The sequence below is a fragment of the Rhinopithecus roxellana genome, chromosome 14 (genome assembly GCF_007565055.1).
Source record: "Rhinopithecus roxellana isolate Shanxi Qingling chromosome 14, ASM756505v1, whole genome shotgun sequence".
Lineage (NCBI taxonomy): Eukaryota > Metazoa > Chordata > Mammalia > Primates > Cercopithecidae > Rhinopithecus > Rhinopithecus roxellana.
In genome coordinates this window covers 133310784-133336211 of record NC_044562.1, presented here as the reverse complement: position 1 = coordinate 133336211, position 25428 = coordinate 133310784, and the positions used below count along the sequence as shown (strand labels likewise).

Sequence of the window (25428 nt, the reverse complement as noted above, 5' to 3'; positions counted from 1 at the left end):
TTATCTTCCTAGGAGAAGGGTTAATTTTCAATTCAAAAATGCATGTGCTGCTGCACAAAAGTCACAGTGTTTCATCCTAAAGATTTTTTTATGTCCAAATATTAAAATACTATAATGATTCTTTAATGGAATCAAATGTTTGTCCAATTAACCACTTCTTTGCTATTTGTTAGAATCACTAGGAACATAGTCCAGTTCCTTAATGTAGTGTTTGTCCTAAGCCATTAAATACCCCATCTTAATTTTATTGCATTAAGATATTCAAAATTATCTTCTTCAAATCTTTGTGTCATTTTTTTTATTAGCTGGACTCACATCAACTGAGTCTCAGCAAGAAATAAGTTGACAGATGTTAGACAACTTTAAGGGGAGTTATTTGCTTTTAAAAAGATTAAATATTCCTGTCTAATTTATTTTTAATTATCTCTCTCTCTCTCTCACTCACTCACTCTCTCTCTCTCTCTCTCTGTTTTACTGTACTTGGACAGGGTAGGGCTGGAAAAGAAAGCCACGTCCTCCTTTACTGTATCAGCAGTGAATTTGCACCACCTTCTGGTAGGTTAGAGAATGACGAAAACACCCGCTGCTTCCATAAAAGAATTCTTTTATTCACTGTAGTCTGTTGTCCTATTTGTAGCTGAACTGGAGCACCACTTAGCTTCTCAGAACACACAGCAGATCTCTCCTATACCCTGGTTTTATATAGATTCTTTGAACTGGGAAGTCTTTTCTTTAGCATATCCTTGAGAAGGTTCACAAAATCCCCAAGCGGTCCCCGCCTGTTAATTTACTGAAATGCCTGGCAGGGAAGTAAAGGACGGCTGTAGAATAGTCACTTCCTATTCTATTTTGGCTGTCCTCTGTAGAGTGCTTGAAAACAAATTGGAGGCTATAACTGTAGCTGCAGAGAAACAAACGCTTCTCTTTCTTGGTTTCATAAGACCCTCATTACCCACAATTAATCATAATGACATGCTGTATTCAGGCTCCTTGCTGGGGTCTGCGAGGAGCACACAGATGTGGCTTTCTGTAGATTTCAATCCCTTCTGCAGTATGGATTTCAGGATACAAAGCTTGTTAGTACACATTACCAGCCCCTGGATCTGCTGTTTCTCTCAAAAGTGCTGGTCAGCACTAGAGTGTGGAGGGTTTCCCAGACTTCAAATGAGGAACATTTTTTCATGGCCTTCCTGCCTGGTGATAAAGACCACAGGGTGCAAAGGTTGATACTTCTTTCTCAAAGCCAAGCTAGATTTTAAAAAATGGTATACCCAGTAAAATGCAGCATGCATACATGTGTGTGTTACATCTATCTTATATGAAGGTCTCTTATTCAAGAAGACAATAACTTGATGGTGTACACTACAGAATATGTGGAAAAGTGAAGACCATGTTCTAGTAACATAGAGCCCCAAATGCTTTTCCCGCAAAACTGAGCTCAGAGAGAGAATGACGCTCAATTGGGTTAAATTAGTGAAATCATTTGCTGAATTATTAATCTTATGTTAACCAACTGAGCCCCTGATAGGTGCCAGGTCTGTGAAGCTGAAACAACCATGCTGGCTATCGTGGGCTAGTTGCAGTTGTCTATACCTGAATCAGCAGGGGCTTTCCAGCTAATTGTGTTAAAGGCATCTACCTACACAAGGCTGTTTATTACTTGCATGATGTTAAAACAACCCAAACAAGAAAGACCAGTAATTATTTTGTCATCACCTTACTCAAAGGTCTTTATTACAAACTTAAGAAGATTGTGAAGAAAGTACATAGAGAAACCTACAAACTTTCTCGATGAATATTCCAACACAAGACTCAAATAAAGATGAAAAAGACCATGTTCTTAAATGCAGATACTTAATGTTGTGAAGACATCAATCCTCAAATTTATATACAGACGGCCGTCCATATCTATGGATTTCACATTTGTGGATTCAACCAACCTCAGATGAAAAACATTCAGAAAAAAAGTTGACTCTGTATTGAACATGCACAGACTTTTTATCTTGTCATCATTTCCTAAACAATACATTATAACAACTATTTACATGGCATTTACACTATATTTGGTATTATAATTAATTTAGAGATGATTTAAAATATACAGGAAGAAATGTGTAGGTTATATGCAAATACTACACTGTTTTATATCAGGTACTTGAGTATTTGAGGATTTTGGTATTTGAGGGAGGTCCTGGGACCAATCCCCCAGAGATACTGAGGGATGGCTATGTATAAAAATGAAACCAATAGCAAGAGTGATTTAGAAGGGTGGGATAGAAGAGAATTTGCAAAGTAATTCTAAAGTTCACTTAAGAGAATAATGCAATGAAAATAGCAAAGACCTATTTGGAAAAAGAATAAAACTTGACCTAATGATATGCTCTATAGAACTACAACTTTAATAGGATGGTACTGGTATGAAAATCAGACCAAGCAATTAAACAAATAAAGAGTATAGAAAGGATGTATTTTATTAAAGGATGTATTTTATGTATTTAAAAAATTCAATGTAAGATAAAGTTGACATCTCAAACCAACAGCCCGAATTGCAGATTGTTTACTAAACATTGTCGGAAAAATGTACTATCCATTTGTTAAAAGGAATACATACTTTAACCAAAAATAAATTTCATATTGCTGAGGAGTTACCTTCAAAGATTACATTATAAAAAGAAAATCAGCAATAGTCACAATTGTCATCTGACAGCAGAAACAAAATGCACAAGCTAATAAATATAAGAACAGATTGGGGACATGCTAACCAAGAACGTAGTGAGGCACTCTTTTAATCCAGTACTCATACACATGCTATTTTAGAGACCATAACACTATTCGATTGACAAAAATTTTTTAAATCTAGCAATACCAAGTGTTGGAGAGGATGTAGTCCCCTGGGATCTTTTAAACAGGGTTTGTGGAAAGGAAAGATGTATAATCCCTTGGAAAACAGTTTGGCATGTACCATATAACCCAGCAATTCTATTCCTGGGTATAGACCCAACAGAAATCTTTTCACCTGCACACCAGAAAAAAAATATGTAAATGCATTCAGAATAGTAATAGGCATGATAGTGACCGGAATGTCTACAAATGGGGCCGTGTACGAAAAACTGTGGTATATGGACGGAACTGAATATATGCAGCAGTCGAAATATGGTAAGACACAGTTAAATAGCAATTAGCCTGAGCAGAATAATATTAAGTGGAGCAAAAGCTAGTGCCAGAAGATTATCTGCAGCATAATGCTCTTTTTATACAAATGAAAACAACTTGAATAAAATATGTACTTCCTAGGAAAGCACATCGATAAGATGAAACTATATATTTAAAAGAAAAAGATAAACAGACTTCTGAATATGTTTCTCAAGTAGAAGGAGGCAGGAGGATAGGAGGTGTACAGATCACACGGAAGAATATAAATTATTTCAAGATCCTAGTTATTATATTAAATGATGGGTTCATGGATGTTTCCCACATTTTTAAAATCATGAGATTGAATACACATGTACCACGTGTGCACCAATGGTGAGAGTGTGTCACAAATAAGCAATTCTTTGTACCCAAGATTCAGTACAAATTAAATAAAATAAAACATGAAAAATATAAAGGCGGTCAATTTTCCTAGGAGGAACGTTCTTATGGACAAACCAACAATTGCAAAAAGCATAAAGATATTATTGCCACCTAAAATAAGACTTCCTAAAACTCTTTTTTCTTTTTTTTTTTTTTGAGACAGAGTCTCGCTCTGTCGCCCGGGCTGGAGTGCAGTGGCCGGATCTCAGCTCACTGCAAGCTCCGCCTCCCGGGTTCACGCCATTCTCCTGCCTCAGCCTCCCGAGTAGCTGGGACTACAGGCGCCCGCCACCTCGCCCGGCTAGTTTTTTGTATTTTTTAGTAGAGACGGGGTTTCACCGTATTAGCCAGGATGGTCTTGATCTCCTGACCTCGCGATCCGCCTGTCTCGGCCTCCCAAAGTGCTGGGATTACAGGCTTGAGCCACCGCACCCGGCCCCTAAAACTCTTAAAACTTTTCATATCAAAAAACATAATTTAAAGTATTAAAAGCTGAACAAATTAATAGAAATATTTTTAATCTGGGTGTAGTGGCACTTAGGGAGGCTGAGGCAGGAGGATCACTTTAGGCCAGCATAGGCAACATACGAGACCCTGTCTCTACAAAAAGTAACAATAACAACAAAAGAATTAGCTGGATGTGATGGTGTGTTCCTGCAGTCCCAGCCACTTGAGAGGCTGACGTGGGAGTACTGCTTAAGCCCAGGAGTTCAAGTCTGCAGTGAGCTATGATCACGCTACTGCACTCTAGCCTGGGTGACAGAGTCTCCTGTCTAGAGTCTCCTGTTTAGAGTCTCCTGTCTCTAAAATATACATTATATATATATATATATATATATGCATTATATAAATATATATATAATATACACACACGTATATATTGACTATGTGTGCAAAAGAGTTAATTACTTTAGTATATAAAAATTCCTTCAAAGCAACAAAGACATCCTAAGTGAGACATGGACAATAAATATAAACTGGCAAGGCACGAAAGAATATATATAAATGGTCAATAAATACATGAAAAATGTGTTCCAATTCATTGTTTTATTTTATTTTAAAAGGGAAAAAATTACTTTAAAAATAGAGATGAGGTCTCACTCTGTTGCCCAGGCTGGTCTCAAACTCCTGAGCTCAAATGATCCTCCTGCCTCAGTCTCCTGAAGTGCTGGGATTACAGACAGGAGCCATCGCACCCTGCCCTAGTCATTATTAATCTAAGAAATGAAAATTAAAATAACAATAAAACATAGCAAAGATAGAAATGGTTGGTAACTCATGGTGTTGGCAAGGGAATGAGGTAATGGGTTTCTTCCTACAGGCCAGTGTCAATTATTGCACTATTTTTGGATTTCAATCATAATCAAAATCATAATAGTAGCTAACGTTTATTGAGATTTTATAGTGTACTAAGTTTTCCTCCAAGTGCTTTACATGTGTTTAATCCCCACAACAACTTCAGAAGGTAGGAATTAGTATTATCTACATTTTTCAAATGGATAAAACTTTGAAACATGTATTTAAAGCCTTCAAATTGTGCTTATTATGCCACAATGGCAACCTCTTATGCCTAAATTGTTCATGATAAATTCAAAGAGGACTGGCATCTTTTAAACATTTTCTTCTTGTCCATATATTGAACTGTCTCATAAATTCAATGCTTCCAAATATTGACTCTTTCTATACCTTGGATTCAAAGGAGTCCGAAAAATGTGAAAAAATATATAAGCCATTGACCAGCTATTCAATTTCTAGGGATGTTTACAAGGAAGTGAAAGAATATATGTCAAAATTTAGCTACAAGGACAGTCATCCCTGTGATTGCCGAAATAACAAAATTATAATAACTCAAATGTCCAAACAATAAGAAATTGGTTGAAGAAGTATATTCATAGGATGCAATTGTCTGCAATCCTTTTTTAAGCCTATCAAATTGTTTTTTGTTGTTGCTGTTTTTATTTGTTCATCCTAGAGTCTACTTCCAGATCAAATTGTTTAAATTAAACATTTATTCTGAGACATTTATAGATGCATGAGCAATTTTAAGAAACAATACAGAGAGAGCTCATGTGCTGTTTACCCAGTTTCCCTCAATGGTAATATCTTAGGAAACTATAGAACAATATCACAAGATACAGAAAGTTTCCAACACCACAGGATGTTTTTTAAAAGGTGTTGCCTTTTTATAACCATACCCACTTGCCTCCCACTTTCTCTCTCTCGTTAACTTCTAGCGACCACTGCGCTCTTTCTTCATTTCTATAATTGCATCATTTCAAGAATGTCATATAAGTGGAATTATACAGTATGCAACTGTCTGGGATTGGCTTTTTTTTTTTTTTTTTTTAACTCAGCATAATTCTCTGGATATTTATGCAATGCACTGCTTTTTATTGCTGAATAGTATTCCATGGTATGGAAGTACCACATTTGTTTAACCGTTCAGCCACTGAAGGACAGCCAGATTCTATTCACTTTGAGGGCAATTACAAATAAAGCTACTCTAATCATTCATTTGCAGGATTTGTGGGAAGATAGGTCTTCATTTCTCTGGGATAAATGCACAGGAGTAAATTGCTAGGTTGTATGGTGGTGGTTTCATGTTTAGTTTTTTAGGAATGGCCAGCTTGTATCCAGAGTGGCTGTACCATTTTACATTCTCACCAGCAATATATGAATGCTCCATTTTCTCTGCATTCTCATCAGAATTTGGTGTTGACGCCAATTTTTATTTCAGCTATTCTGACAGTGAGTAGTGCTGTTTCACGTGGTTTTAATTTGCATCCCTTAATGGCTAATGAAGTTGAACACCTTTGATGTGCTTCTTTGCCATCTGTATATCTTCTCTGGTGAAATTTTTTTTATGTCTTTTGTCCATTTTCTAATCAGGTCATTCCCTTGTTGAGTTTTGAGAGTTTTTTTACACATTCTGCATACCAGCCCTCTGTCAGATGTGTGGCTTATAAATATTTTCTTTCACTCCGTAACTCGTTTTTTTTTTTTTTTTTTTCTTATTAACAGAGTCACAGAACAGACATTTTTAATTTTAAAGCACAATTTATTTTTTCATTTTATGAATTAAGTTTTTGGTGTCAAGTCTAAGAGTATTTTACCTAGCCCTAGACCCAGAAAAACTGTCCTGCTTTTTTGTGGGTTTTTTTGAGGCAGAATCTCGCTCCATCACCCAGGCTGGAGTGCAATGGTGCAATCTCAGCTCGCTGCAACCTCCACCTCCCGGGTTCGAGCGATTCTCCTGCCTCAGCCTCCCAATTAGCTGGGATTACAGGCTCGCACCGCCACGCCCAACTAATTATTTATTTTATTTTATTATTATTTTTTTAAGTAGAGACAGGGTTTCACCATGTTGGCCAGGCTGATCTCAAACTCCTGACCTCAGGTGATCCACCCACCTCAACTTCCCAATATCCTTTTTGTTTGTTTGTTTTTTGTTGTTTTTTGAGATAGAGTCTCACTCTGTTGTCCCCACTGGAGTGCGGTGGTGTGATCTCAGCTCACTGCAAACTCTGCCACCTAGGTTCAAGCAATTCTCCTGCTTCAGCCCCCCTAGTAGCTGGGATTACAGGTGCCTGCCACCATGTCTGGCTAATTTTTGTAGGTTTTAGTAGAGTTGGGGTTTCAACATCTTGGCCAAGCTAGTCTTGAATTCCTGAGCTGGTGATCCACCCACTTGGCCTCCCAAAGTACTTGGATTACAGGCATGAGCCACCACACCAGGCCTATCCTGTTTTTTAAACAAAAGTTTTATGGTTTTATGTTTTACATGTGAGCCCATAATTAATTTTGAATTAATTTTTGCATAAGGTGTAAGACATAGGTCAAAGTTCATTTTGTGTCCATTGTTCCAGCACTGCTTATTGAAGTGGCTATTCTTCTTCCATTGAATTACTTTTGCATGTTTCTCAAGTATCAGATGACCATATTGGGTCTGTTTTTGAGTTCTTTATTCTGTCCCATTGACGAATATGTCTGCCCCTCTACCAATACTACACAGCCTTGAAATCTGTAGAATTCTTATATAATAAGTCTTGAAATTAGGTAGACTGATTCTCCAACTTTATTTTTTTTTCCAAGATTGTCTTAGTCATTCTAGTTCCTTTGCCCTTCCAGCTAAATTTTAGAATAATTTTGTTTGTATACACAAAATAATCCTTGCTAGGATTTTATAGGAATTGCAAAAAACCTGTATATCAATTTAGGGAGAATTGACTCTTTTACTATGATGAATCTTCCAATCCATGAACATAGTATGTCTCTCTCTTTATTTGGAACTTTCTAAACTTTCATTATCATTGTGTAGTCTTTAGGATATAAGTAATATACATGTTTTCTTAGATTTATATCCAAGCATTTGTGTTTTTTGAGTGAATGTAAATGGTATTGTATTTTAAATTTCCATTTCAACATGCTTATTGCTAATATATAGAAATGTAGTTGATTTGTTTGTGTTGATCTGTACTCAGTGACCTCGCTGAACTCACTTATTAGTTACGAACAAAACAGTTTTGATCTATTTTGTTTGTGTATTTCTTGAAATTTTCTGCATAGACAATTATGTCATCTGCAAACAGGAATAGTTTTATTTGTTCCTTTCTAATTTGTATGTCTTTTCCTTTTCTTGTCTCATTGCAATAACTAGAACTTTCAGCACTACCTGGAATAAAAGTGGCAAGAGTTGACATCCTTATTATAGCCCCAGTTTTAGAAAGCAGGCATTAAGTCTTTTTTTTTTTTTTTTTTCACAAATAGCACTTTTTATTTTGCCACTATTTGAAGTCTGAACTTTAAACAGATTCTTGGGCTGGTGGTTCATATCCATCGGCTCGTTCAACTTTAGCACCTGTCTCATCCCCAGTGGCTTTTCCAGAACTACTGCCTTCACCATGAAGCTCCATGAGCTTTCCCAGTTCAAACTTGGGCTTCTTCAGCATTTTTACTTTCCTAACGAAGACTTCACGGAGAGGATAAACAGATTGGCAAGCCTTTTCTGTGTCTTTCCCAATGCTATCTGGAATCCATTTATTGACCACTTCTTTCAAGTCATTTGTCTGCACCTCTCGGGTCATGACTTCCATCATCATCTTCCGGATTTGGTGGACCAGCTGGTGCTGAGCATAAGAGGTCTTATGTAACTGATTGTTGCATTTTTCAGTAAAACCAACACAGAACAGATGAAGCAAGTAACCATCGGTAGTCTTGACATCAACATGAGCTTCAATCATTGTCTGCCATTTTTTGACCATGGAACACATCTTGTCACGGGTAAGATCCGTGGCATGGAAGTTAGTCAGGCAGTTTTTACCCTGAACATCTTCAGTAATCAGCTTGAATTTTCTAAATGCAACTTAATCATTCTGCACATCAGCAAGACTCACTTAAAACACATGACCCTTGAGACCATCAGATGCAATTTTGGTTCCTTGGGTCCTGGTGATGAGTGTCTTTCCAATATTTCTTATACTGAACGTAGCAGGTGCTTTCACATCATACCAATATTTCTTAAAAAATGGATCAACCACTTTCTTCTTGGCTCCCTTTTTGCCCCCTTTCATAAGGCGCTTGTTTTTGCCAACTGCCATGGTGCTGGTCAGAGAGCCAAAAGGCAAGTCTTTCACAACTAAGCATAATTTCAACTCTAGGGACTTAAAAATAAATGTTTTTTATTAAGTTGAGGAAATTTCCTCTATTTCTACTTTTCTATAAGTTTTGTCATAAATGGGTGTTGAATTTTCTCAAATGATTTTCTGTATCTCTTGTTAAGGTATTTTTCTTATTTAGCTTGTAAAATGGTGGATTACATTGATTGCTTTTTGAATATTGAACCAATCTTGCATTGCTGGAACAAAGGTCATTTGACCATGTTGGTATAATTCTTTGTATGTTTTTCTAAATTCTATTTTCTAATACTTTGTTAAGGATTTTTGTACCCACATTCGCAAGAGTCTATACTTTTTTTGTATTGTCTTTGGTTTTGGTATCAAAGTAATATCAGCCCCATAAAATAAATTGGAAAGCGGTCCCTATTCTGTCTTCTCAAAGAGATGATGTAAAATTGGTACTAATTTTTCTTTAAATATTTGGTAGAATTCTCTAGTGAAAACATATAGGCCAAGAGTTTTTTATGGGAGTTTTAAAATTATGAATTCCATTTTCTTAACAGCCATAGGCCTACTGAAATTACCTATTTCACCCTGGATGAGTCATGATAGTTTGTATTTTTCAAGAATGCGAGTCACTTCATCTTCTTGTAAAATTTATGCGGGTAGAGTTGTTCATAGTACTCTCTTATTATCCTCTGAATGCCTTCAGGATTTGTAGTGATATCTCCTGATATTGTTAATGTGTCATTTTTTTTCTTGCTACAGATTTATCCATTTTATTGATCTTTTCAAAGAACCAAGTCTTTGTTTTATTGTTTTTTCTGTTTTCTGTTTCTATTTCATTGATTTCTATTCTTATCATTTTTATTTTTTTTATTTCCTTCTTTTTGCCTGCTTTGGTTTTAAGTTTGCTCTTCTTTTTTAGGTTCTTGAGGTGGAAGCTTATATTATTGATTTGAGACTTTTCCTCTTTTCTAATATTCGGATGTAGTAATATAAATTTCCCTCTCAACAATGATTTCTCTGTATCCCACAAATTATGGTATGATATAATTTTATTTTCATTCAGTTCAATGTATTATTTATTACTCTTGAGACTTTGACTTTGATCCATGGATTATTTAGAATAATTGTGTTGTTTAGTTTCCATGGGCTTGGAGATTTTTATGTTATCTTTATGCTATTGATTTCTAGATTGATTTCATAGTGATTGGAGAACACACTTTGCAAGATTTCAGTTGTTTTAAATGTGTTGAGGTTTGTTTCATGACCCAGAGTATAATCTATTTTGATGGCTGTTCCAAGGGTACTTAGAAAGAGTACCTATTCTGCTATTGTTGAGTGGAGTGCTCTATAAGTGTTGATTTCATTCTTTTGATTGATAGTGTTGTTGAGTCTTCTATATTGTTGCTAATTTTTTATCAATTGTTCTATCACTTATTAAGAGAAAGATGAAATATTCACCTGTTTATGAATTTGTCTGTTTCTCCTTTAATTGCTATCAGTTTTGGCTTTGCATATTTTCAGATCTGTTGTTTGTTATACATTTAGAATTGTTGTATCTCACTAGATTTATCCTTTCATCATTGTATAATGTCCCTCTCTGTCTGACAATTTTCTTTATTCTGATTTCTACTTTATCTGAAATTAATATAGCCACTTGTGTCTTCCTTTGATTGATAAATGTATCATATCTTTTTCAATTTTTTTACTTCCAACTTGCCAATAACATTATATTTGAAGTGAGTTGTTTTTAGTTAGCAGACAGCTGGGTCATGCTTTTTGATTTGCTGTCAGTTTCTGTCTTTTAATTAATATTTTATGATCCTTTACATTGAATTTATACATTAATATATTAGAGCTTAAGTCTACGATATAATTTTTTGTTTTCAGCTTATTCTGTTTTCATTGCTATTTTCTTGAACACTATAGAATTCCACTTTGATTCATCTATGTTTTTGAGTATATTTCTTTGTATAGATTTGCACTGATTACTGTTTTATATATCCATAACATGTCACAGACTACTAGTGATAACATTTTACCAGTTTGGTTGAAATATAAAAATCTTATTCACCTAACCTCTATACCTTCCCCCCATTTATAAAATAATTACCTTGAATTTTTTTCCACGACATTTAGAACCGCATCAGATAGTGTTACAATTTTTTTTTCAATCATCAAACATAATTTGGAAAACTCAAAACAAAGAAAACCTATTGTATTTAGCTCTATTTTTGCTTATCCTATTCGTTCTTCTTTCCTAATGTTCTGAGGTTCCTTAGACCTTTCTGTTTGCAGCATTTCCTTTAGCTACTCTTTCAGGGTAGATCTGCTGGCAACAAGTTCACTTAGGTTTCCTTTGTCTGGAATGTCTTGATTTCTTCTTGCAGCACCTGAAAAATACCGTGCCACTTTCTTCTGGCCTTCAAGGTTTCTGATGAGAAATCTGTTGCCATTCTAATTGTTTTTTCTTCTTGGAAGCAAGGCATCTTTTTATTTTCTTTGTTTTTCATGACTCCTTGCAAGATTTTTTCTTTGTTTTTAGTTTTTAGAAGTTTAATTATGACATGGCTTGGTGTAGATTTCTTTGGTTTATCGTGTTGGAGATTTGCTCCACTTCTTGAATCTGTTGGTTTCTGTTTCTTGCCAAAGCTTGGAAATTTTTAGCCATTATTTTTTCAAGTACTTTTTCAGTCCCACCCCCTTTATTTCTTCCTTCAAGATTTTAGTAACACAACATTAGATCTTTTGTTACAGTTCATGGTCTCTGAGCCTCTATTCATTTTTTTTTTAGTCTATTTTCTTTCTGCTGCTTAAATTTGGTAAAATTGCAATTGTTCTTTCTTTGAGTTCACTGATTCTTTCCTTTGTTTCCTTCTTTCTGCTGTGGAGCTCATCCACTGAGCTTCTTATTCTGGTTATTGTATTTTTCAGTCCTAAAACTCTCATTTAGTTCTTCTTCATATCCTCTAATTCTTTACTGAAATTTTCTGTTTCTTTTCTGAGGCTTACTATTTTTAAATTGGCTTCCAGTGAGTTCATAATTGCTCATGGAAGCATTTTTACGAAGACTGCTTTAAAACGTTTGTCAAATTATTCTTACATCGCTGCCATTTCTGTGTTTACCTCTATTGATGGTCTTTTCATTCAGTTTGAGACCTACCTGGTTCTTGGTATGACAAGTGATTTGTGTTTGAATCCTGCACATATTTATATCGTTAAGAACCTCTAGATCTTATTTAAGACTTCTACTTTAGTTAGCTTTCTCTGACATCACTCCAGCAGGAAGAGGAGAGATACTACTTTATTATTTCCCGTGATGGTAGAAGTCCAAGTTCCCCATTCAGCCACTCCCCGTGGAAGGAATCTTATCCTTACTACTGGGCAGTAAGATGTTGCTCCCTACTAACATCATGATGTTGGGGTGGAAGGAGAACTTGATATCAGGAAGAGCTGAGAGTCTTGGCTCCCTATTTGGCCTTCTCTAACACTGCTCCTGTGTGTGGGGATTGAAGCACCTCATTACAGGCTTTGCTAGCATGTGTAGGACTGGTCCACAGTTTATCCTGTGGTGTTTGGCCAGAGTGTAATAATTATCATGTAAATATATTCTACCTTGCTAGGCTGCCCCTTTACTGAAACTTTACTAGAAAGATAAGTTTTTGCTTTGTTTTGCTTTGTTTTGTTATTTTTTTTTTTACCTTTTTTTTTTTTTTTTTTTTTTTTTTTTGGTCTGTGCCCTTTGGAATTTCCAGGTTGTCAGCTTCTTCAGCTCTAATATTGGGATATATAAGGTTAAAACAACAACAAAATAACCAGGAAACTCATCAGTGAGTCATTGTTTAGGTCCTGAAGTCTCTATCCAGTCTGCCTTTTTCTATCCACTTTTCAGTCTTCTTATACATGTTTTGTATATAATGCTCAAGGTTTCAAGTTGTACTCAGAGGAAGGAATAAGGAAAATTTTATCTACTCCATCTCCCCAGAAGTGGAAGAGTCTGCAGTTCTTTTAAATGACATAAAAATGTAACTATTGATGTGGAACTTTCCTCATAATATGTTGCTAAGTCAAGTTGTAAAACACTGCAATTATATCTTTACAAGTAGAATGTGTATTCGAAAGTCTAGAAGAGTGTCCAGAGTTGTTATCAGTGATTAACTTCCAGATGTGGGGATCATAGCTGATTTTCATTTTCTTTTATTTATCAGTATTTTCTGATTTTTGACTTGAAAAGTACCTGCATAAGTTTAAAAAGCATTTAAAAGTATAAAATGAAATAAAGTATTTGTATATATTAGAAATAATAACTATAATATTAGCTAGTTTATTGAGCAGCCACCATTTTGGGTCAGATGAAATATTGAGTAGTTTATATGCACTATTTCATTTAATCTTTACAGAGATAAGATAGGCTTATGCACCCCATTTTACAGGTGGAGAGACAAGTTTGGCAAAGTTGAGTCACTTGACTATGTTTACAGAGTTAGTAAGAACTGGTATACTAACTGAGGCTTTCTGAATTCCTGCTACCTCCTAATAATCACTGACATATTTGTGGTGCTTTATAGTTTACAAAGCATGTTTCACACATGCTCACATTTAGTTCTCCCAGTAACCTAGAGGTGAAGTTGAAGGGCACGCCAAAACCTGGCCTCCAAAATTTGCTTTCCATCTAGGCCTTCAATGAGATTCAGATGATCACAAAATGAGAGTGGACTAGATGAAGTCTCTCCAACTCATTTTATCCAACTTGCCCTCAGGGATGCTCTCTGGAATCTTACCATCCACAGGGCTACCTACAGGGACCTAAACATCCTGTGTCCACAGAGTCCCCCATGAAGAAGACAGGGCCAGTTCAGCAGATGGGTAGAGAAAACACTCCCCAAGGGTCATTGGACAGCAGTGCTACCACAAGGGAGACAGGGGCCTGGATCCCCTCCCTACCCGAGTAGAAACACATCACTCATAATCCAGATTCAGCTGTGAGCCCCTTGTTCTTTATTTCCTCCTACCTCAAGCTCCAGAGGGAGAAATTCTGCATCATCCCTAGGAGGGAGAGATGGAATAAGTAGGCAACATGTTTGGAAGTAGCCATGTTTGTCTTCCAAGCTCTCCCACTTTCTTTTTATTACCCAACCCCTATTATACTCAGGAAGTGTCCTCTCCCTACCTTACTAACCTCCAGGGCCCAGGAAGGACTTCTTTCCCATCTAGAATTTGTTCACTCACATGCCATTTTGTCTACCTACACGTTCTGTTTGGCTCACATGATATTAGTTGGTTTTAAGTTGGCCAGTTAGTTTGATGTGAATTAATTGACGTATAAAAATAAAAAAAATTCATAGAATTCAGTGTCTAGGTTATCTCATAAAGCTGGAAGATCTGGCACTATGGGTCATGTGGCTTCATGGTGCCAAGGTGCTAGAGCTGAGTGGCACCCACTCCCTCACTGAGGCCCATTCTTTCCAGTTTGCTACAGTCCCCACTGCTCTCGCTTATGAATAGTCACAGTTCACTGATTACCTAACAAAAGATATACTTTTGTGTACCCTGCTATCAGTTAATTCCTCCTCTTTTTCTGCCTCCATAAAACACTGTTTTTCTCTCAGATTTATCAAAGGTCTTCAAAGGGAACCAATCTGATCAAACGTGTTGCCACCGCAGACACTTGCTACCGAAGTCTACTCCCAGACCAACAGCCTGGCATCACCTGGGAGCTTGCTATGAATGCAGACTCTCAGGGCCCACCCTAGACCTCCTGTATCAGAATCTGCATGTTAACAAGATCCCCATTCGTATGCATGTCAGCATTTGAGAAGTGCTGTCTCATGCAGCTCTTTGCCCCTTATCCCACCCAGGGTGTGCTCAAAGAGAAAAGTTTATGACACTAATCAGAGAGATTTTAATGTGAATAAGTGAAGCTGAAGACATGTCATAGATTTTAAGGGAGATCTATTCAGATTCACTGACTTTACAGTCTACAAGAGACTCTGGCAATATGCTCATGATTGATAGCCCAGCTCTTACTTTGTGGCCAAAAACTTGGAAGCTTGGAGAGGGGAGCTGTCTTGTCCAAACTCAAAACCTAGTAGTAGAGCTAACAGGAAAGAGAGGGGAGGCTTTCTTACAATGTTGTCAGAGGAAGAGAAATGACACTACTCCTAGGTTACTGATCTCAGATTATTTGGGATTATTCCAAGCAACTGATATTTACCGTTGGTCCTGCTTTGTCTACATAGGTGGCTGTCAACTTGAGTGTGCAGCAGAATCACCTGCAGAACTTGGTCAGCTGATTGCTGGACACTATGCACAAGTATGTGGATGCCTCGGGCCTCAGGCCAAGCTGCTTCTGCCCCTCCCATATACACCTATGCCAACGCTTCAGCTGACAGGTGAACCTCCGGAAGGATGGTCCACAAAAGAGGTCCATGCAGGTCCTGATTGAGGGCTGGGAGCCATTCTAGAAGGGAATCTCAGGGTCCCAGAGTGAGGCCAAGAAGGTGGAGGGCATGGCCTCCGTATGGGCACTACCCTTTGACCCTCAAGACTCCTCACCCCATCAGCAGGGCACAGCTAGAAGCAGCCAGAGCTGGGTCTCTAAGCCTTGCTACTCAAAATGCAGCTGGACCCCAGCAGTATCTGCATCGCTCTGGAGCTCGTTAGAAAGGCAAAACCTCAGACCCCACCCCAGGCCTCCTAAATCAGAATCAGCATTTTAACAAGACCCCTGGGACATCTGGGTGCACACAAAGTCTAAGCAGTGCTGGCCTGTGTACAGAACCAGGCGGGGCCCTCTTACCTGGGTCTGGGGTCAGTGCTAGTTATGGAGAAAAGGAAGAATGCTTTAACGTGTCATTGGGCCCCGCATAGAATCTGCTAAACAGTCGGCAAACGATTAATATTTGTTAAATTTGATCAAGTTCACTGCAGAATCAGATGAGTTATCTCTAACTGTATTTGAATTTATTCTCCCAAATGACCATTTCGTAATGTAACATTGCTAAAACAAAATAGTACATTTGAGGGTGTGGGGGAGAGAGAGGGAATGATCATGCCGCTTATTGTGCTAGCCTGTTGGTTGCGCGGTACTGACTGGTTACCCAAAGAGTAGCCCTAGACAGAAAAGATTTCAAGCTGGTGTGCTGCTTGAGACCTAATGCAGCCTAGATGGTTTCTTGGTATTAAAATTGGTATTTTCTAGCCTCTCTTATAAAATAGAATAACCTGTAAATATTGAATCTATACCCACAAATGTCCACAATTGCTGGAGCTGAGTTCTGCCCCTTTCAGCATGGATGAGCGCACTCCATGTCCCAGACTCCAGCCCTCTCAGCTTTCACCATCTTCTTTACTGATGTTTACTGGCTATGTTGCTCATTCTTGTGGGCATTTATTTAGCTTTCTTTGCTACAGAAAGCACCAAAATTTGGCTACTGTAACAGATAAAGCAAAACCCCTCAGAATAGGAAAATTTCAGCTGAAGCATGCATTCAAGTATTTGAATGCATACTTTAAGGACATGGTTGGTCCTGCTGTCTATGAGACATGTAGAGCAAACATTTTATTTCAGTGCTCCTCAGGGTGACTGACTCATTGATGGGGTGCCCAGCCACAGTTTTAAACCTGGAGCTTTTGGTGAGGATGTCCCCTTTCCCATCCAGGCACTTTCCAGGAGGTACATCCAGCCTTAATCTGCTTGCCAATTAATGGGCCTAAGAATAAAAATCACAAAGGAAAACAAGGACAATTCCCCATACCCACATTAATATTCTAAAATATTAGAACGGATTCTCCCTGCTTACATCCCTCGTCTTTGGTTATTGGAAAACCAACATCCCTAAATTCTGTCCTACATGGTGATTAACATTATGGTATGCATTATTTTGAAAAGGCCTGTAAGAACACATACACGCACACACACATGTGCATGCATAGATTAATATGCATATCTGTATACATGTGTAGATGTATGTATGTGTATATGTACATATATTGATATATATCTGTGTGTATAAAGAGTCCTATCTATCAATCTATCTATAGAAATTGATAAAACAATGTCAGTTCCCTAAGTACACGTTAGGATACTTGGGAATGTTCAGAGACACCATTATAGGGACATGTCCCCTCACAAAATATCCAGGGACACATTGGCTGGGTATCCCATGGGACTCTGACTGACAGCACCTCTTCCTTGGTGCTTTTCCCTAAGTTAGTTCTTACATTTTTTTCTGATACTGGTTCAGTGTAGAAGGAAAAGGTTAAACCTCCTAATCCCTTCCTAGGCAGAACTGAAAGGATTTGGGCCTCTGATCATCAGCACTGCAAACTTCATTGGATTTATTGAACTGCATGATTATAATCAGGAAAAAAAAAAAAAACTTATGGAGTAGTTTGAATGGAAAGTAAGACATGAATAATTAATGGGATTAAGCGAGAGAGTACCTACATTTATTTTAAGGTGCCCCTGACAGCTCAAAGGGGTTTTAAAAATCCTTAAGACTTTAAGGATGCATTATCTCTGTGGAAAGTCACACCAGCTTTTCATGTATTAGTTCAACTCCAAAAGTCCTGAAATAACTGGGAATGTGTCTGAGTTCTAGGGTGGAAAAATACAAGTGTGGAGGCGTTGTCTGACATTTTAGGTACCACTGTTGAGGATACATTGCAAGAAAAGTATATCAGGGCCACAGGCCACCTCTGAGAAGAGGCTATTGCGGAAACTACAGAGACCTGGAATGCAATCATGGCGTTGCTCCTAACTGGAGAGTAGCCATGGGCAAGTCCCTTCCCCTCTCCAGTCTTCACTTTCTTGCATCTATAGTAAGAAGATTGGCCCAGGAGACTCTCAGCTCCGTCCCTGCCCTTGACTCTGCCCAGCCATGATACAGTAGACTGAAAAATAATCCCCAAGGTTTCCTGGTGCTAATCCCAGATCTATGAACGCGATCTTATATGGCAAAAAGGACTTCAAAGATATGATTAAGGATTTTGAGAAGTGGTGTTTATTCTAGATAATCTGAATGGGCCCTAATTATCACCACAAAGGTCCTATAAGGGGAAGATACAGATAAATCTGACACAAAAGAGGAGAGACAGTGATGGCAGAGCAGAGACTGGAGTGATGTAGCCATGGGTGAAGCAACACAGGCAGCCACCACAAAGTAGAAGAGGGAAGGAATAGACTCTGCCCTGGGACCTCAAGAAGAATCTAGCCCTGCTGACACCTTGGTTTTAGCCCTGTAAAACTCATATCAGACATCTGGTCTCCAGAACTGTAAGAAAAATACATTTCTGTTGATAACCATTGTATTTGTGGTGATTTGTTACAGCAGCAAGAGGAACATGGCCTGTCATACAGAGACACTGGCCTTCCAGAGGCTTTGTGGCTGTCTCCTATTGGCTCCCACCTGGCCTGTTTCATGGAATGATGTTATCTGCCTGTTGATCCCTGAAGGCATTTGAGTTGGCAGTCCCTGTAACTCCTCGCTCAGCAGAACTCTGGTGCTACAGTCACCCACTTATTTAGTTACTCATTCATTTATTCAACCAGTGTTCATTGAGTACCTGAAGGTCTCGCACTCTGCAAGTACTGAGGATGTAAGAATGGACAAGACATATCCCCTCCCTTCCACCATAGGAAACACCTATCGGGGGGCCTTGGGTTACAAGACTGGGATAGTAGAGTGACACAGATGTGGAGAGACAGACAGAAGGGATAGTGCCATCGTTAGCCACCACAAGGGGGTTCCCGGGGGTAGCAGGAAGGTCCTAGGTGCCAGACAGGGCTCAAAATGGGAGGTGGAAATATGTCTGGGCATTGCCCACATTGCTGCCCATGGCCATGGAAGGGAAAACATCTGAGTCCAGGTCCAGCCACCTCCTCACTGACCCCAAACACCATCCATTCCTTCCCATGCCTACCCAAGGACAGAACCCTCCGGTGCACTCACTGGCCAGCACTTTCTCAGACTCCTGCCTCTTGGTTTCAATTAGTATCTTTCACTCTGAGAGCCGTGACTCTCATGCATTGGGAAATCAATTTCCCAATAGTAGGTCACAACCAGCATTTTAAAAGCAGGATGGAATCCTGACAAAGGTCTAATATCCAGAGCCTACAAGGAACTTAAACACATTTACAAGAAAAAAAAACCTCGTTAAAAAGTGGGCAAAGGATATGAACAGACACTTCTCAAAAGAAGACATTTATGTGGCCAAGAAACATATGGAAAGAAGCTCAACATCACTGAACATTAGATAAATGCAAATCAAAAAGATAATGAGATACCATTTCACAGTAGTCAGAATGATGATTATTAAAAAGTCAAGAAACAAAAGATGCTGGTGAGGCTGTGAAGAGATAGGAACACTTTTACCTTGTTGGTGGGAATGTAAATTAGTTCAACCATTGTGGAAGACGGTGTTGTGATTCCTCAAAGACATAGAACCAGAAATACCATTCGACCCAGCAATCCCATTACTGGGCATATACCCAGAGAACTATAAATCCTTCTATTATAAAGATACATGCATGCCTATGTTCTCTGAAGCACTATTCACAATAGCAAAGACATGGAATCAACGCAAATGCCCATCAATGATAGACTGGATAAAGAAAATGTGGTACATATTCACCATGGAATACTATGCAGCCATAAAAAGAAACAAGATCATGTCCTTTGCAGGGACGTGGATGGAGCTGGAAGCCATTATCTTCAGCAAACTAACACAGGAACAGAAGACCAAACACCACATGTTCTCACTCATCATGAGAACGCATGGACACAGGGAGGGGAACAACACACACTGGGGCCTGTTGGGGGGTGGGGTGGTGTGCAGGGGGAGAGAAAGCATCAGGAAAAATAGCTAATGCATGCTGGACTTAATACTTATGTGATGAGTTGATAGGTGCAGCAAACCACCATGGCACACGTTTACCTATGTAACAAGCCTGCACATCCTGCACGTATACCCTGGAACTTAAAATTTAAAAAGAAATTAATAAAAGAAGAATGGAATTGAATAGAAAATATTAGTGTATTGCACACTGTTAGTCAAGACGCTGCTTTGAAAAAGTTTAGTTTCAGAAAAAGACGTGTGTGTGTGTGTGTGTGTGCGCGCGCGCGCGTGTGTGTGTTGGTGGATGAGCAGTGCCCCTCACTGCGGTGACGCAGCAACTCAGAGCCTCCACTCTGCCTCGTCAAGTCCAGAAGTGTTGCTGATGGCAGGATGCTTAAACTGACTCTGGAGATATGAGTTGAAATTTGCAAAGAGGGAGACAGGAACAGAACGTATCAAGATTATGGAGCTGTGAAGGGGGCTGATGTGTCCAGAAAATGGAGAGAAGGTTTACAAGGTGGGTCTCAGGGATGTAGACTAGACTGTTCTGTATAATTGGGCAGGAACACCCTGCAAAAGGATGCCCTGCTGAAGGCACCAGGGAATCTAAAATTCAGCAGGAGGCTGATGAAGCCTGGTGCCACGGCTTCTCCAATTCACACAAAGATGCCATCTGCTGGCCAACCTGTGTGCCTGCAGGGCCGGGCCAGCCCAGTTGGAGCATGGTTTTCTAACTGAGGGTCCCTATGAGCCAGAGGAGGCTTGTGTAGGCAGAACTAGCTGGGAAGGCAGATGGGATCCAGAAAGCAAAGGAAATTTCTCTGGGCAGAAAAGTGAATGTTTCACCATCAGTTTTTTCTTTTTTTTTGTTTGAGACGGAGTTTCACTCTTGTTGCCCAGGCTGGAGTGCAATGATGCCATCTCGACTCACTGCAACATCCACCTCCTAGGCTCAAGCCCTTCTCCTGCCTGAGCCTCCAAAGTAACTGGGATTGCAGGTGCCTGCCACCAAGCCCGGCTAATTTTTTGAATTTTTTTTTTTTTTTTTTTGTGGAGACGGGGTTTCACCATGTTAGTCAGGCTGGTCTCAAACTCCTGACCTCAGGTGATCCACCCACCTCAGCCTCCCAAAGTGCTGGGATTACAGGCATGAGCCATCATGCCCAGCCATCAATTCTTGGTCTGAACATCTCCCCATTCCCAAATTGGGCTCCCTACCGAGATTCTGAGCTATTGCTCCCTTCTTAGAGCACGCCTAACCATTCTTGACTTCTAGCTATGGTCTGCTCCTTTGTCTCCTTCTCCAGGCAGCCTCTCCAGAATCCTTGACAAGGGCTAATTACTGCCCTCGTTCAATCCTTCTCTTGGTCCAGGCAAGTCTGTGTTCATGCATGTGCCCTGCATCCAGGTGGCATGTGTATCCTTGCATTTCAGTCATTCATGTTTCTCCTGTGTGCTCAGCCCACCATTCTCATGGAAACACCTATGGGGAGTCCACATCATCTGTCCCTTTACAATTTCACATGGCTGCCAGTGACCCACAGAGGATCATTTGTGGTCCACTAATGAAAGAGATCGGTTTATAGATGAGAAGTTGTAGGATGGGTGCTAACAAGCTGGGTGTGAAGGAGCTCTACCCAGGGTGGATTTTCAGCTATGCAGGGGTATATATCACCCCACTATCCTGCCAGCCTTCCCGACATCAGAAACATCCATAGGGAAAAGCCTTCCAGGCCCTAATCAGAGACCAGACTGGGAAGGTGAAACCTTGTGGCTTCTTTTCTCATTGATGGATAAAAGATGGATAATGTCCTCTTTCTCAAGAGCATATTTAGATACAGGCCAGGGAGCATGAAGATGTGAAGGATCTGAGAAAGCACGGAGGAACCACTGATGGAAACGAGATTTAAGAAAAGAAAAAGAAAAAGAAAGAGCACACGGAGGTTGGAAGAGTCCCTTCCAGCCACTGTCGTTCCACCATGCAGTTTCATGCTCCTCTACCATGAAGATTTCTCCTCCTTCCAGACATCAGCTACTCCTGATAGTCAACTTCCTCACTATCCATGAGCAACTTTAGACTTCAGCTGGGGGATGGGGAGGTTCTGGGAGATGACAGGATGGAAACTAGCAGGGTCCAGGGTTGCGAAGGAGTTCAGGAGCAGAGGCTGGTGTGATGAAGGTCAGCTTGCCAGATCAGGAGCAGAGGTTGGGCATAAAGGAAAGAGCAAAGCCCTCCAGGGCTTTCTTGGTCTGGACATCTCTCCATTCCCAAATTGGGCTCCCTACTGAGATTCTGAGCTATTGCTCCCTTCTTAGAGCACTCCTAACCATTCTTGTCTTCTAGCTGTGGTCTGCTCCTGTGCTGAATAATATTCCATTGTCTACATATACTACAGTTAATTTATTCTTTCACCTACTTAAGGACACCTTGGTAGCTTCCAAGTTTTGGCAATTATGAATTAAGTTGCTATAAACATCCACATGCAGGTTTTCATGTGGGCGTAAGTTTTCAGCACTTATGGGTAAATACCAAGGAGTGTGATTGCTAAATTATATCATAAGAGTATGTTTAGTATGTGAGAAACCACCAAACTTTTCCAAAGTGGCTGTACCATTTTGCATTCCCACCAGCAATGAAGAATAATTCCTGTTGCTCCTTCTCCTTGCCAGCATTTGGAGTTGACAGTATTCTGGATTTGGATCACTCTAATAGGAGTATAATGGTGTCTCGTTGTTTTAATTTGCATTTCTCTGATGATATACGATGTGGAACATCTTTTCATATGCTTATTTGCCATCTGTGTATCTTCTTTGGTGAGATGTCCGTTAAGGTTTTTGGCACATTTTTTAATCTGGTTGTTTGTGTTCTTACTGTTGAGTTTTAGGATTTTTACATATTTTGGATAACAGTCCTTTATCAGATATTTTTCCCCAAATACTTTCTCCCAGTCTGTGGCTTCTCTTTTTATTCTATTGCCAGTGTCTTGCAGAGCATAAGTTTTTAATTTTAATAAGGTTCAGCTTATCAATTATTTCCTTCATGGAGCATGCCTTTGGTGTTGCATCTAAAAAGTCATAATCAGGGCCGGGCACAGCGGCTCACACTTGTAATCTCAGCACTTTGGGAGGCTGAGGCGGGAGGATCACCTGAGGTCAGGAGTTCCAGAGGAGTCTGGCCAACATAGCGAAACCCTGTCTCTACTAAAAATACAAAAATTAGCCGGACATGGTGGTGCATGCCTGTAATCCCAGCTTCTAGGGAGACTGAGGCAGGAGAATTGCTTGAACCTAGAGACAGAGGTTGCAGTGAGCTGAGATTGCGCCACTGCACTTCAGCCTGGGCAATACAGCAAGACTCATCTAAAAATAATAATAATAATAAATAAATAAAGTCATCATCAAACCCAAGGTCATCTAGATTTTCTCCTGTGTCACATTCTGAAAATGCTGTAGCTTTGCATTTCACATTTAAGTGTGTGATCCATTTTGAGTTAATGTTTGTGAAGGGTGTAAGGTCTATTGTCATTTTTCGCATGTGGATATGCATGGTTTTCTATGCAGACACACTGCTGCTGAGTTGGAAACAGCACTAGCTCAGGAGCCAGCAGACTGGGTGCTTGCCCCAGCATAACCGCTAACCTGTTGTGTGACTTTGAGGCCCTCTGGCCTGCTCCCCATGTGCAGAATGAAAGCCCTGGGCCAAAAGGCTGCTATAGATCCTTCTGTCCTCCAATCTGCAGGGTTTCCCTATTATTGTTTTCCTTCTAGTATGACTACAGGACACATTTGCCCCTCACTCATGTTCCCACCTCAACAGCAGCTCTCCTGAGAAGAAGCCTTTCCTGGGTATCCCAGCCCATGGGCAGTACCTTCCTCAGAGCCCCTCCAAACTGATGCCCACCACCCCCCGCCCCACATTTAGCTTCTGTTGCATGGTGATACCCATGGGTGTGTCCTCTCTCCAACTAATCAGATTTCTTGAGAGCTGAGAATGTTTTGTATTTCTTCTTTATGTCTCACAAGAATAAAAACAAAGTTAATAATATAATAGCAGCAACAATAATAATGATATGATGATGATCGTTACCCTTTCCTGAACATTTCAAATACATATGCTTACTTAATTCTGATACCACCCTAAGAAGTATTATCATCCTCATTTTGCTAATGTGAAAGCTGAAGCATAAAGAGGTTGTGGGACTTGCCCAAGGTACCCCAGGAGGAAGAGTTTGGAATCTGGGTGCCTTGGCTCAGAAACCATGTGTGTGAGCGCTAACTGCTACGAAAGCTTGGGTAGGTGCTAAGCCCCCATCCTTGCTGCATACATCACGTCTATGCATGTGGCTGTTCAAATATCTTTAGTCTGTGGCACATGTTCATATTCGTTCTAGCCCATCTCTATATTCCCAATGTCTAGTATAATACTCCACATATGAATGTCTGGATGAATGGAGATGTTCTCAAAGAAAGGTCACCACCTGCCACCACCACCACTGCCGTTCCCCCAACCCCATGGCCTTGCCAGCCATTCCACTTGTCCAATATCATTTATCCATTCATAGTCCCACCCCATCCCCCACCCCAAGCACATTACATACCCTTAAAGCTAGTAGAACAAGTTAAGGAAGATCCCACTCACTTCAAATCATGTTTACCTAGCACTTTACCTATCTGAGCAAAGCCCTGCATAAATAATTCACCTGTCACATTCTCTTTTAGTACATTTTAGGACTTCTTAATAAACTCTGGACAGCGAACGAATTTACAGATCTGATGGCACCACATGCCCATTTACACAGTAGCTTCTAGAGAGCACTTGCCAAGAAATTCTTCCATTACTCCCTGCTAGGTCCTTCCACTTTCAGTGGAACCAGAGGTGCAGACAGGACTCTAACCCTTCCCCTTCTGTCTGTCTCCAAAGCCACTGCCCATCCTGGTTTAGTCCAACCTTTTCAAGAGCCTTCCAGTGTAGTGTGGATATATATCACTTGGGGACCTTGTTAAAAGGAAGATTCTGATTCAGTTGGTCCAGGGTGGGGAGAAAGAGTCTGAATTTCTAACAAGCTCCCAGGTGATGCAGATGTTCCTGGTCCCTGGGTCTCATTTTGAAAAGCAATTCCCTATCTTCTGCTTCAGCAGAACCCCGCACTCCCAAGCCCATCCTCCATCCTCCCAGTAATCTAACGCACAAGACTGATGACATCGCTTTCCCTCTTGCACCTCCTGGGATCCCATCCATACTTCTTGGACTGACTCTAGCCATTTGTCTGGGACCTCAGCCTTTTTCTGCATTGCCTCCTTCACCCGTCCCCCCCCCCCCCCCCATAATACTGTTTACTATCCCTTAACATACCCAGTGTGTTTATTCCTCCTCTGTAAAATTGCAGGGTTATCT

General features: G+C 39.8%; 1 pseudogene; it reads right to left on the bottom strand.

Annotated features, from left to right (window-relative positions):
• Positions 1 to 8375: 8375 nt before the first annotated feature.
• LOC104661505 lies at positions 8376 to 9170 on the bottom strand (annotated as a pseudogene).
• Positions 9171 to 25428: the final 16258 nt, after the last annotated feature.